Source organism: Vigna unguiculata, chromosome 10 (genome assembly GCF_037176805.1).
Source record: "Vigna unguiculata cultivar grain cowpea cultivar isolate G323 ecotype 2 chromosome 10, ASM3717680v1, whole genome shotgun sequence".
Classification (NCBI taxonomy): Eukaryota; Viridiplantae; Streptophyta; class Magnoliopsida; order Fabales; family Fabaceae; genus Vigna; species Vigna unguiculata.
The window spans coordinates 639,614-652,007 of record NC_140801.1 but is presented as its reverse complement, the minus strand read 5'-3'; positions in this window follow the sequence as shown (position 1 = coordinate 652,007).

Here is a 12,394-nt window from a genome sequence, read left to right as displayed (position 1 = left end):
GCTGTATTTCATGCTTGGTCATAGTTAAGAATTGCGTAGCTCACAAACAAGCTTTTTGAATTTGCATGCTCACAGAAAATATTTTCAATAAAAAACTATAGTGCATAGGTTTACTTTTAAAACTTAATAGAAAAATGTATTACAAAATAAGTGGATATGTTTTCATAGTTTTCTTTTAAAATTTAATAAAAAAAGTTTATAAATAAATTGTGGATATAAAATTTAAGGAAGTTTTCCAGATTTGAATAGTGTGTTTTTAAGTTTATTTCTGAAACTCAATAAAAAATAAATAAAAATAAACTGTGTGTTTGCAATTCAAATAAAAAATTAACGATATATAGTTTTCAAAATATGTTATTCTTTTTAACATTAAAAAGATAATACTATATACGTAACATTTATTTAAAGAAAATGTCATAATATTATGTTTGTATTATTAATAGTGACATTTATTTTAAAAATAATACTATAGTGTGTGAAAAATTTCTACTTTAACATTTTAAATAAATATAACTAAGAAAATATAATTAAAATTATTAAATAATGTAGTGCATTAGGCATCAAACTCAAGCATTTTATAAGTGACTTCAAACTAAAACAAACATATTGTTAAGGTATCGTAGCATGCGGAAGCACAGGATCGTGACAATTGGAAATTAAAGAGAAGTAAAAGAACAAGAGAAATAACACACAACGATTTACGTGTAAAACCTCTTTTGAATGTAAGAGAAAAAACCACGGGACGATAATAAACAAAGTTCCACTATGAAAAGAAGAGTGCAAAGCTCTTGAATGGGAACAAGAATCCTCACCAAAATACACTAAGGTGTATATTACAAAATGTGTCTTTGTAAATGTTTTTCTATATTTTTTCAAGTCATGGAGATGTTATTTATAGGCTTCAAAACTGAACCAGTTAATAGACTATATGAAGAGTCTTCATAAATTGCACTAGTAAATAGGCCATATGAAGAGTCTTCAAAACTGAAGCAGTAAATAGGCCATATGAAGAGTCTTCAAAACTGAACCAGTAAATAGGCCATATGAAGAGTCTTCAAAAGTGAATCAGTAAATAGGCCATATGAAGAGTCTTCAAAACTGAACCAGTAAATAATTAATAATTAGTGTTTAAGTAACACGTGGTATTAGGAATTGAATGAGAACCACATATTCTAACAATCTCCACCTTGGTTCGAATTCTACAAGTGTTCATCGTCTGATAAAGCCCCAAAGGGCATTCAAATGCTGTATAGACCAACCAAGTCCAAACAATGTTCAAACTTGGTAACTGGAAGCGGCTTGGTAAGCATGTCTGCTGGATTCTCAGAAGTGTGAATCTTTTCAACCATAATTTCTCCAACAACAACAACATCTCTAATAAAGTGATGTTTTATATTGATGTGTTTGGTCTTGTTGTGATAACGATTATTCTTGGTTAAATGAATAGCACTTTGGCTATCACAAAACACAGTAAGAACTTTCTGTGTTAGACCAAGTTCATTTACCAAACCTCGGAGCCAAATAGCCTCCTTCATTCCCTCTATGGCTGAAATATACTCTACTTCGGTTGTAGATAATGCAACAATAGATTGAAGTGTTGCTTTCCAACTGATAACACTATTACAGAGGGTAAAGATGTAACCTGAGAGAGATCTTCTTTTATCAAGATCACCAGCATAATCTGAGTCAACATATCCTACAACATTATCAGTTGTAGCCAATTTTTTGTCAAATACCAAGCCAACATGAGAAGTACCTTTTAGATATCGAAAAATCCATTTTACAGCATTCCAGTGTTTCTTGCCAGGATTATGCATATACCGGCTTACCATGCTAACATCATATGCAAGGTCTGGCCTGGTGCATATCATGGCATACATAAGAGTGCCAATAGCATTAGCATAAGGAACATGTGACATGTACTCCATATCTTCCTTTGTATATGGGCAAAGATCTGAGGATAACTTGAAATGCGCAGCAAGTGGAGTAGAAACAGGTTTACAATCATTCATATTAAACCTATCAAGTACTTTCTCAATATACCTTTGTTGAGATAAAAACAATTTACCAGCTTGACGGTCCCTGCGAATCTCCATACCAAGAATTTTCTTTGCTGCACCTAATTCTTTCATTTCAAACTCATTGATTAGTTGAGTTTTTAATTTCCTGATAGAAAACTTGTCACGTGATGCAATTAACATATCATCAACATATAGTAACAAGTATATGAAAGATCCATCTTGGAATGTTCGAAAATAAATACAGTCATCAAATTGACTCCTGCAGTAACCTTGCCCAATCATGAAAGAATCAAACCTCTTGTACCATTGCCTAGGTGCTTGCTTGAGGCCATATAAGGATTTCTTCAAACGACAAACAAAATGCTCATTTCCAGGAACAATAAATCCCTCTGGTTGTTCCATGTAAATTTCTTCTTCCAACTCTCCATGTAAAAAAGTTGTCTTTACATCTAGCTGCTCTAACTCCAAATCAAACAGAGCAACAAAAGCAAGCAAAACACGAATGGAAGTATGACGAACAACAGGTGAGAATATCTCATTAAAGTCAATACCTTCCTTTTGATTAAAGTCTTTAACGACTAGTCGTGCTTTGCATCTTGCATTTTCAACCCCGGGAATGCCATCTTTCTTCTTATAAATCCATTTACACTTTAATGTCCGTTCGTCTTTAGGCAATTCTGTTAGAGTCCAAGTATTGCTTTTATAAAGACTCTGAATTTCTTCATTCATAGCACCTAGCCACTGAGAAGACTCAACACAAGAAACAGCTTCAGTGTAGCTGACAGGCTCAACACCATCATTTGCCTCTTGTGCAATTGATAATCCATAGGCAGTTAAATAATCATTAGTGTATCTGGTTGGCTTTCTGATTTGTCTTCTAGCTTTGTCCCGAGCAATACAATAATCATCTCCTTGTTGTTGAATAGGAGAAGTGGTTCTATCATCACATTCACCATCATCATGATGATTATCAATATTGGAATCATTTGTAGAGGAAGATGGGACATCAATACCAGGAACTTCAGATTTGAATTCAAACTCCACCTTCTCATTAATACCCTGTATAGTACCTGTATTGGTAGAAGAAGACACAAAAGACTGCTTTCCAGAAGATAATAATGCATACTCATTAAAAATTACATCTCTGCTAAGAATTAGCTTTTGAGACTTTGATTCAGAGCATCATAAACGATACCCCTTAGATTCAGATGCATAACCTAAAAATATGCACTCAATAGCTCTTGGAGCTAATTTGCCATTATTAATATGTGCATATGCAGGACATCCGAAAATTCTTAAATTAGAATAATCAATAGGATTACCTGACCAAATCTCTTCTGGAACTTTGAAGTCAAGTGCTGAGTGTGGAGAACGGTTGACCAAGTAGCATGCAGTAGATACTGCCTCGGTCCAAAGATCATGTCGATCCCATATCCCAGCATTTGAGAGCATACAACGAGCTCTCTCAAGTAGAGTCCTGTTCATTCGTTCTACAACACCATTTTGTTGGGGATTCCTTGGAATGGTTTTGTGTCTAGTAATACCATGATTTGTGCAGAACTCATTAAAGTCACCACTACAAAACTCTAATCCATTATCTGTTCTGAGCTTCTTTACTTTCTTCCCTGTCTGGGTTTCAACCAGAGTTTTCCACTTCTTGAATGTGGGGAAAGTCTCATTTTTATGTTGCAAAAAATAGACCCAAATCTTACGAGAAAAGTCATCAATGATAGTCATCATATAACGATGTCCTCCATAGGAAGGAACTTTAGAAGGCCCCCAAAGATCAGAGTGAATATAATCAAGAATACCTTTTGTATTGTGAGTTGTTGTAGAGAAACTAACCTTTTTTTGTTTCCCAAAAGCACAATGTTTGCAAAACTCCAACTTACCAATGACATGCTTACCAAGATATCCTTGCTTGCTTAGAAGATGCATGCCTTTTTCACTCATATGGCCTAGGCGCATGTGCCATAATTTAGTGACATCATTTTTAGCCATAGAAGATGATACAACTACTGAACCTGTCACAACAGTCCCTTGTAGGACATATAAGCTTCCAATTCGGTTAGCTTTCAAGAGAACAAGAGAACCTTTTGATACCTTTAGAACTCCACCTTCAGCTGAGTACTTGCACCTGAGAGATTCAAGAGTGCCAAGTGAAATTAAGTTTCGCTTTAATTCGAGTATATAGCGAACATCAGACAAAGTCCTGACGACACCATCATTAGTCTTGATCTGAATTGTACCTATTCCTGCAATCTTGCATTGGGCATCATTACCTATCAAGATGTTAAGACTTTGGCAAGTGTACCAAGTCGCGCAAGTAGTAACCGGTAAGACCGGGATATCGTTTTCCAAGAGACTCGTGTATACTAAATAATTGTGTAATTAGTGACTAGTTTAAACTAATGAATAAATTCATGATTTGGGTTTTTATATGCAAGAAAGTAAATATTTCATAAACAATTAAAATTGAACTTGGATATTTGAAGACTCTAGAAAATGGTAAAGGCTAGAAATGCAATGGATTGATATCGTTGGAGTTAGACTTCACCTACTTCACTCTCATGTATATTAAGCAATAAAACTCTTCTCCATTAATTACTAATGTCAACCCACAAGTTTACTCAAACTCTAATTCCTTAGTTGAATGAGCCTAGGTTTCCTTATTTAGAGTCAATTCCTTGAATCCCTAAATAAACAAACCCGCTTTACAAATTAGGGTTTAAGACAACTAATGGGTCAAGTTCCATTCCTAGATACAAGTTCCATTAGGTATCTTGTTCCAATTCAAGGTTTCAAGAGATATTTTCCAATACCTAATGACCCAAATATCATGCAATGAATGGGTAAAACAAAGCAAGCTTTAAATGCATAAACAAAGATACTAGAAATCAATGGAAGAAACATATATATATTCAACCCATTTGAAAATACATAAGAGTTCAGTGGCTACATCTAACCCCAACAAAAATGGGTTTAGCTCTCCATTGTCATGGAGAGCTCAAGCTTACAAAATGGAAATGGAAGAGGAAGGAGACACAAAGAGGAAGATGGAGCTGTTCCCACAAGCCCTAGCAGACCTCCAAGCGCTCCAAAACGTGTTGTTCGAGCTCCAAAATGTCCAAGATGAGTTTCCCTCGCGAAAACAGAAGAAAAGGAGCCAACTTGCCACATCAGCAAACACTGGCGCCTGGCGGAAGGGTCTCACCGCCAGGCGGTATCGAGCAAATAGGGGGCAAAACTGGCAGCTACCGCCCGGCGGTGTCCAGTTACCGCCAGGCGGTTCGTAACAGGGGCGCTTGGTTGGCGCTTGACTGGCGGTCTGTTCCGCCTGGCGCTTGCTTTTGACATTTTTCTTCTTCTCCTTGCTATTTCGGATCACTCATTAATCTGGATTTTTGGACAAAGCTTCCCATCTACAAAAAGGACACAAAAAATGGGGATTAGTGGTATATTTAGATAAATGTAACCCAAAATGTATTTATTTACAAAAGTAAGGTAAAATTGAGGATTAAGTAGGTTAAAAGCTTTGGAAGAGATGATTTTGCTAATGAAATATAGCTTGGATAATGGTAAAAATTAACATTATCAACTCCCCCAAACTTAAAACCTTGCTTGTCCTCAAGCAAAAAGGTAACTTAGCCTAGATGAACAACACAATTGCAATGATCTAGCAAATCATGAAAACATATGTCAATTGTGCCTGCTCTTATTTGAAAGATTGTGTAGCAATTGTGTTTCATTAGCAAGGCAAACTAAAGCTATGGTGTTCACAAAACAAAAATATCACAAGTGCATGCAAGAGTTTATAAGGGATCAACAATCATGGCAAAATGTTTCCTTGATCAATGGGAACCACTTCTCACAAGAACAAGTGTTTCACTCAAGCCCACTAGTGTATGGATATAAACAACATTCTCTCTACCATCACAATGTCACACAATTTAACTTTGCTTTTTGTTCAAAATGTCTAAGACTTTCACAAGCATGCTATCATCACAAGGTCTTTTATGGCTTGTATCGTGGCTAGGCTAAGAAGGAAATTTGGTTTTTCAGGATAACAAAAATACTTTGAGCTAAGAGAGCAACTAATCAAATCATGAAAGTATTTTTCTCCCTTCTCTATTGAACCAATGAAACCAATTCCCAACTTGCTTGCACCAATTTTCTTTTTCTTTCTCTTTTCTTTTCTTCTTCTTTTTTTTTTTTTTTTTTGAATTGAACCAAAAACTTTACAAATTTTCCCATGCTCCCTTGTATTAGCAATAATTCCCCCAAACTTGAACCATACTCATGACTAACAATCATTTGCTCTCTCAAGCTCAAAGTAAGGTAGTCAATATCTTTACTATGCTCAAGGTTCAAGGAATGGCACATATTATCTTTAAGGCTCAAAGAAGACTCAAAGGATTTGCACAAGAAATCAACTTAAAAAGGATTGGCTCAATTATGTAACAAGAAAAAGAAAGATGGCCTTGATCACCTGTAGCATGCAAGTAAATGAATAACAATTGAACTCAAGCAAAGTCAATTATGAGTCCACAGTGATAGCATTCACACAAATCAACTCTGGGGCACAACCTCTCACAGGGTATTTGGGTTCCACAATTGTCAACATATGCCAAAATCATTGATCATAATTAAACTCAAGCATCACTATATCAAAATGAGAACAACCACAAGCTTATGCAAACAAGCCAATTCAACATCATTTCATAACAAGCACAAAAGATGATCATGAAAAGTAGTAATTCAATGCAAAAGATTAGTTCACCACAACCAAGTTACGAAGTTCTACACTATGCTAAAAGTTCAATACTATCAAAAGAAAGTTAAGACTGAAAACTAAAAGCATAAAATAAATCAGGACTATCAACAAAACAAGTCCTGCAAAATGTGAATCACTCTCTCCAAATGCTCAGGCGTCATTCTCGCCCTCTTCGTCTAGCTCCTCCTTGTCATCATCACCAGCAGCTGAGGCTCCACCTCCCCCAGTAGTAGTGGCTTGGGCCCCAGGCCAAGCAACAGTGGTAGCAAACTCCTCAGCTGATGGGGTTTTGCCCTTTCGAAGGGTTGCCAACAGTGGTCTTCATTCTTTTGGGATTTGAGGAGGATGCCATCTGCAAAATAAACATTGGTACAAAGAGGCAATTTAAAGTTAGCATTGGAGTGAGAGATTCAATCAAAAAGAGAGTTAATTGCATCTAAAGACTAAACTAGAAACACAAAATGTCAAGTCATTCAGATGCAAAAACCATTGTAGCATTGGTGCTTCACAACCCAAGCTACAATCACATGAAAATCAAAGAAAGAGGCAAAAATAGGGGCCACCGCCTGGCCCCTCCAAAACTGCCGCCAGGCGCCAGCTTGCAGCAGTGGGCACTGCTAGGCGCCACCGCCTGGCGGTAAAACAGGCCAAAATGGCCACCGCCAGGCGGTATATAACAGGGCAGCCATGGATTGTTGTCAACGAGCACAAAACAGCAGGACATTAGCACAATGACAGCCCAAAAATAACAAACACGAGTGTATCATCACAAAAAGCAACAGAAACAACATGTATATGAAGGCAACGTAAACCCTAAGCTAGTGAATCAACAATGGAGTAACAAAACAAGATGCTAGAACGAAAATAGTACAAGAAGGAAGTTTACTTGAGTTGAAAGCAAAAGAGAATGTTGCAAGAAGAGAGATTGGGGAGTCTGTGAGAGTGGGTTGGTGCGTGGAGAGCTTGAGTGGTGGAAGCAGCTGCAATGGCACTTCGCCTGGCGAGCGTGTGGCGGCAGTGTGAGTGAGTGTGAATAAGGGCATGAGAATGGGTTCCAATTGGAGGCTAGGATTTTGGAATTAGGAAAGGAATTAAGAATTAGAGAGTGAAAATGGGGGCTAGGGTTTTTGCAAGGTGAGAGTGTGAGGGTAGCGGCGCCAGGCGTGAGTGGAAGTTAAGGTAAGGGGTTGGGCCAGTTGAAAAACACGTTAAAAAGGCCCAACAGCGTTGACGCAGTGGTACCGCCTGGCGGGAGGTCACGATCCGCCAGGCGGCGTATCAGTGAAATGCCTCTGCACCAGTTTTTCTGGTGTGGCGCCAGGCGGGCGCTAGTGGGCCGCTAGGCGGCTAGCTCCTGGAATGCTCCCAGGGACTGAATTTACAGACTGCGCCTGGCGGGAGAGTGTGCACCGCCAGGCGGTTAAGCTGCAGGGGTGGAATTTTTTTTTGTTTTTGGGTAATGGTTGGGTTGGCTTTGACTCAATTGTGCTCCCACCAACCTTTCACTCTTGCACACATACTTTTTCAAGCTTTTCAACTTCAAACCAAGCATTCACACTCAAGCAAAACATTCAATTCACTTAACAAATACATAATTTAATTTAAGACATGATTTCACTACACAACTATGCTACTCCTATTCTTACAAACAACCAACTTTACACTACCACAATCTATGATGCATAAATGTTGAACTCAATTTAAAATGCAACAACAAGCATATGCTATCACATCCTAAAATTAATTATGCATGACAACACTCAAAGTTATGGAACCACATGTTCACAGATGCAAATTTAACACAAAGTTCAACATCTCAATAACAAAACAATCATACTAACACAATTCACACATGCATACAAACATCATACTGAATTGAAAACAAAAATTAAACGCTAAAATGAGTTTAGAGCACTGGGTTGCCTCCCAGGAAGCGCTTGTTTAACGTCACGAGCCTAACGGATAAGGCGCTTAAGCTTTGTTGTTGCTTTTGGTGTGCTCCTTCCCAACCTCACACCTATACAACTTCAATTGATCACTAGTCACCAATTTAGTCCTTCTAGAATAAGGAGCTTCAATTTCAATCCTTCCATCAACTTTGATGTCTCTAATAATCCACAACCTTGCCCATTTTGACTTGAATCTTCTAGGAGGAATCTTCAACTGTTCCTTTCTCATCACAATTGGTTGGCCAAGTCTAAGTCCATTAGTCCCCATCAAAGAGTAGTGGTGAACTAGAGCATCATCTTTCTCTTCCCTCTCTTCATTCACCTTCGCAGAGAAACAATTGGAGCACTTTTCAAGCAACTTTGAAGCTTGCCAAGGTCTACTAGTCACAGATAAGACTTCATTGACGACTTTAAGACTAGTTTGTTCATCAGTCGGTTCTTGCACAGCTTCAAGAACATTGAATGTCACCTCCTCATCTTGGTCTTTCAATTTTAGCGTTCCATCATCCACATTGATAACAACCTTTGCTGTCTTCATGAATGGCCTCCCAAGAATGAGTGGTACCCCTTCATCTTTCTCCATTTCCATCACCACAAAATCAACTAGGAATTTAAGATTATCTATTTGCACCACCACATCTTCCACCACACCATAGGGGTATTTGACGGAGCTGTCTGCTAGCTGCAAGGTCATCCTTGTTGGCTTGGCTTCTAGACCACCAATCTTTTTAAGCATAGATAGGGGCATAAGATTAATGCTAGCCCCTAAGTCAACAAGAGCTTTCCCCATATCTTGATTTCCAATGGTGTAGGGGATGGTGAAGCTACCAGGATCCTTGAATTTTGGAGGAAGATTTTTCTGAATTATGGCACTACAATTCCCTTGCACTTCAATAGTTTCCTCTTCTATGTACTTCTTCTTTTTGCCAAGGAATTCCTTCATGAACTTTGCATAAGAAGGTATTTGTTGCAGTGCTTCAGAAAAGGGAATCTTGATCTCAAGCTGCTTGAATATGTCTTTGAACCGAGCTAACTGTCTCTCTTTCTCTTTTCTTGAAGGATTTTTAGGATAGGGAAGGGGTTTCACAACAACTTTCTCTTTTTGTCTTTTCTCTTTATTCTTCTCTTCACTTTTATTCTTTTCTTCTTCCTCAACAATCTCTTCTTCATTCTTTCTCTTTTCTCTAGCCTCCACATTTTCTTTACAACCTAGTCCAACCTCCTTTCCGCTTCTAGTGAAGATGGCCTTACATTGCTCTTTGGGGTTGACTTCGGTGTTGGCGGAAAAAGGACTTCCTCGTTGATCAGCCAATTGCTTGGCTAATTGCCCCACTTGCATCTCCAAGTTTTTTATTGATGCATCAGTGTTCTTTTGATTTTGAATTGACATTTGCAAGAACTGTTGCATCATGTCCTCAAGCTTTGAGGTTCTGTCAGTCAAAGAGGGATGTTGGTAAGTTTGTTGATGTGGGGGCCTATTGGAAGGTCCTGCTTAGCCCATGTTTTGGTGAGGTTTCCATCCTTGATTATAGTTCCCTAGTCGGCCTTGATTGCCCGTATAACTAACTTCCTCTTGAGATGTGCTTGGCATAGCACATTGCCCATTGGTATGGTTTCCTCCACATAACTCACAACTTTGCACTTGTTGGAGTTGAGCTACAGAGGCATTTTGAAGCTCTTGAGGAAGTTGTGACAATTTCTTCATGAGGGTCTCCAGCTGCTGAGTCATAATCTTGTTTTGAGCCAATAGAGCATCTTGAGATTGAAGCTCTAGAATACCCTTCTTTTGAGAATGGGCTCTCTCAGTGTAAGCTTCATTATCATTGGCGGCCATATTCTCTATTAACTCATAAGCTTCCTCTGGCGTCTTCCACTTGATACTCCCACCGGCAGAGGCATCTAACATCAACTTTGATTGGGATTTAAGACCTGCCAAGAAAAGAGTAAGCTGTGTAGGTTGATCAAACCCATGAATGGGAGTCTTCCTCAGCAGTCCCCTGAATCTATCCCATGCTTGGCCCAAGGACTCATCCATATCTTGCTAGTGAGAATGGAAAGAGACTCAGTCGTATGGCTTCATCAGGAACTTGATGGATCTTCACAGTATTGCATATCTCTAAGAATGTGGCCAGATGAGTGTAAGGATTCTCATGAGACAAGCCGTTGAACTGATTACTCTGCACCAAATGAATAAGAGTTGGCTTCATCTCCATGTTGGTAGCATTGACGGTTGGCCTAGCAATACTGTTGAAGTTGATATGGCCTGTGAACGCTGCATAATCTTCCAAAGTGCGTCTTTCACGACCTCTACCATCACCATGAGGATTGAGGATTGTCTGCCATTTCTTCTTCTGGCAAAGGATCAAGATTCTGAGAAGTAGATGAAAGAGTGTCTGAATCAGAAGAGTGATGGGCAACTTGTTGTGCTTGAGCTCGTCTTCTCCTTGTGGCACTATTGTTTCTGCGGGCAGTTTTCTCTATCTCGGGATCAACAAGGAGTGGTTCTGAAGATGCAGTCCTCCTTGTACGGATCCTACCCTGCATAAACTATAGAGCAACAACAAAAACAAGCTCGAACTACAAGTTAGCCCAAAAATAATGTGAGTATATAAGTAAACAAAAACAGTAAATATGCACAAAAGAATTTAAGTCTAAATAAGTCAAAAATCACACAATAGTCTAGGATTAGACACGGGTCCCCGGCAACTCATTTTTATGTTGCAAAAAATAGACCCAAATCTTACGAGAAAAGTCATCAATGATAGTCATCATATAACGATGTCCTCCATAGGAAGGAACTTTAGAAGGCCCCCAAAGATCAGAGTGAATATAATCAAGAATACCTTTTGTATTGTGAGTTGTTGTAGAGAAACTAACCTTTTTTTGTTTCCCAAAGCACAATGTTTGCAAAACTCCAACTTACCAATGACATGCTTACCAAGATATCCTTGCTTGCTTAGAAGATGCATGCCTTTTTCACTCATATGGCCTAGGCGCATGTGCCATAATTTAGTGACATCATTTTTAGCCATAGAAGATGATACAACTACTGAACCTGTCACAACAGTCCCTTGTAGGACATATAAGCTTCCAATTCGGTTAGCTTTCAAGAGAACAAGAGAACCTTTTGATACCTTTAGAACTCCACCTTCAGCTGAGTACTTGCACCTGAGAGATTCAAGAGTGCCAAGTGAAATTAAGTTTCGCTTTAATTCGAGTATATAGCGAACATCAGACAAAGTCCTGACGACACCATCATTAGTCTTGATCTGAATTGTACCTATTCCTGCAATCTTGCATTGGGCATCATTACCTATCAAGATGTTAAGACTTTGGCAAGTGTACCAAGTCGCGCAAGTAGTAACCGGTAAGACCGGGATATCGTTTTCCAAGAGACTCGTGTATACTAAATAATTGTGTAATTAGTGACTAATTTAAACTAATGAATAAATTCATGATTTGGGTTTTTATATGCAAGAAAGTAAATATTTCATAAACAATTAAAATTGAACTTGGATATTTGAAGACTCTAGAAAATGGTAAAGGCTAGAAATGCAATGGATTGATATCGTTGGAGTTAGACTTCACCTACTTCACTCTCATGTATATTAAGCAATAAAACTCTTCTCCATTAATTACTAATGTCAACC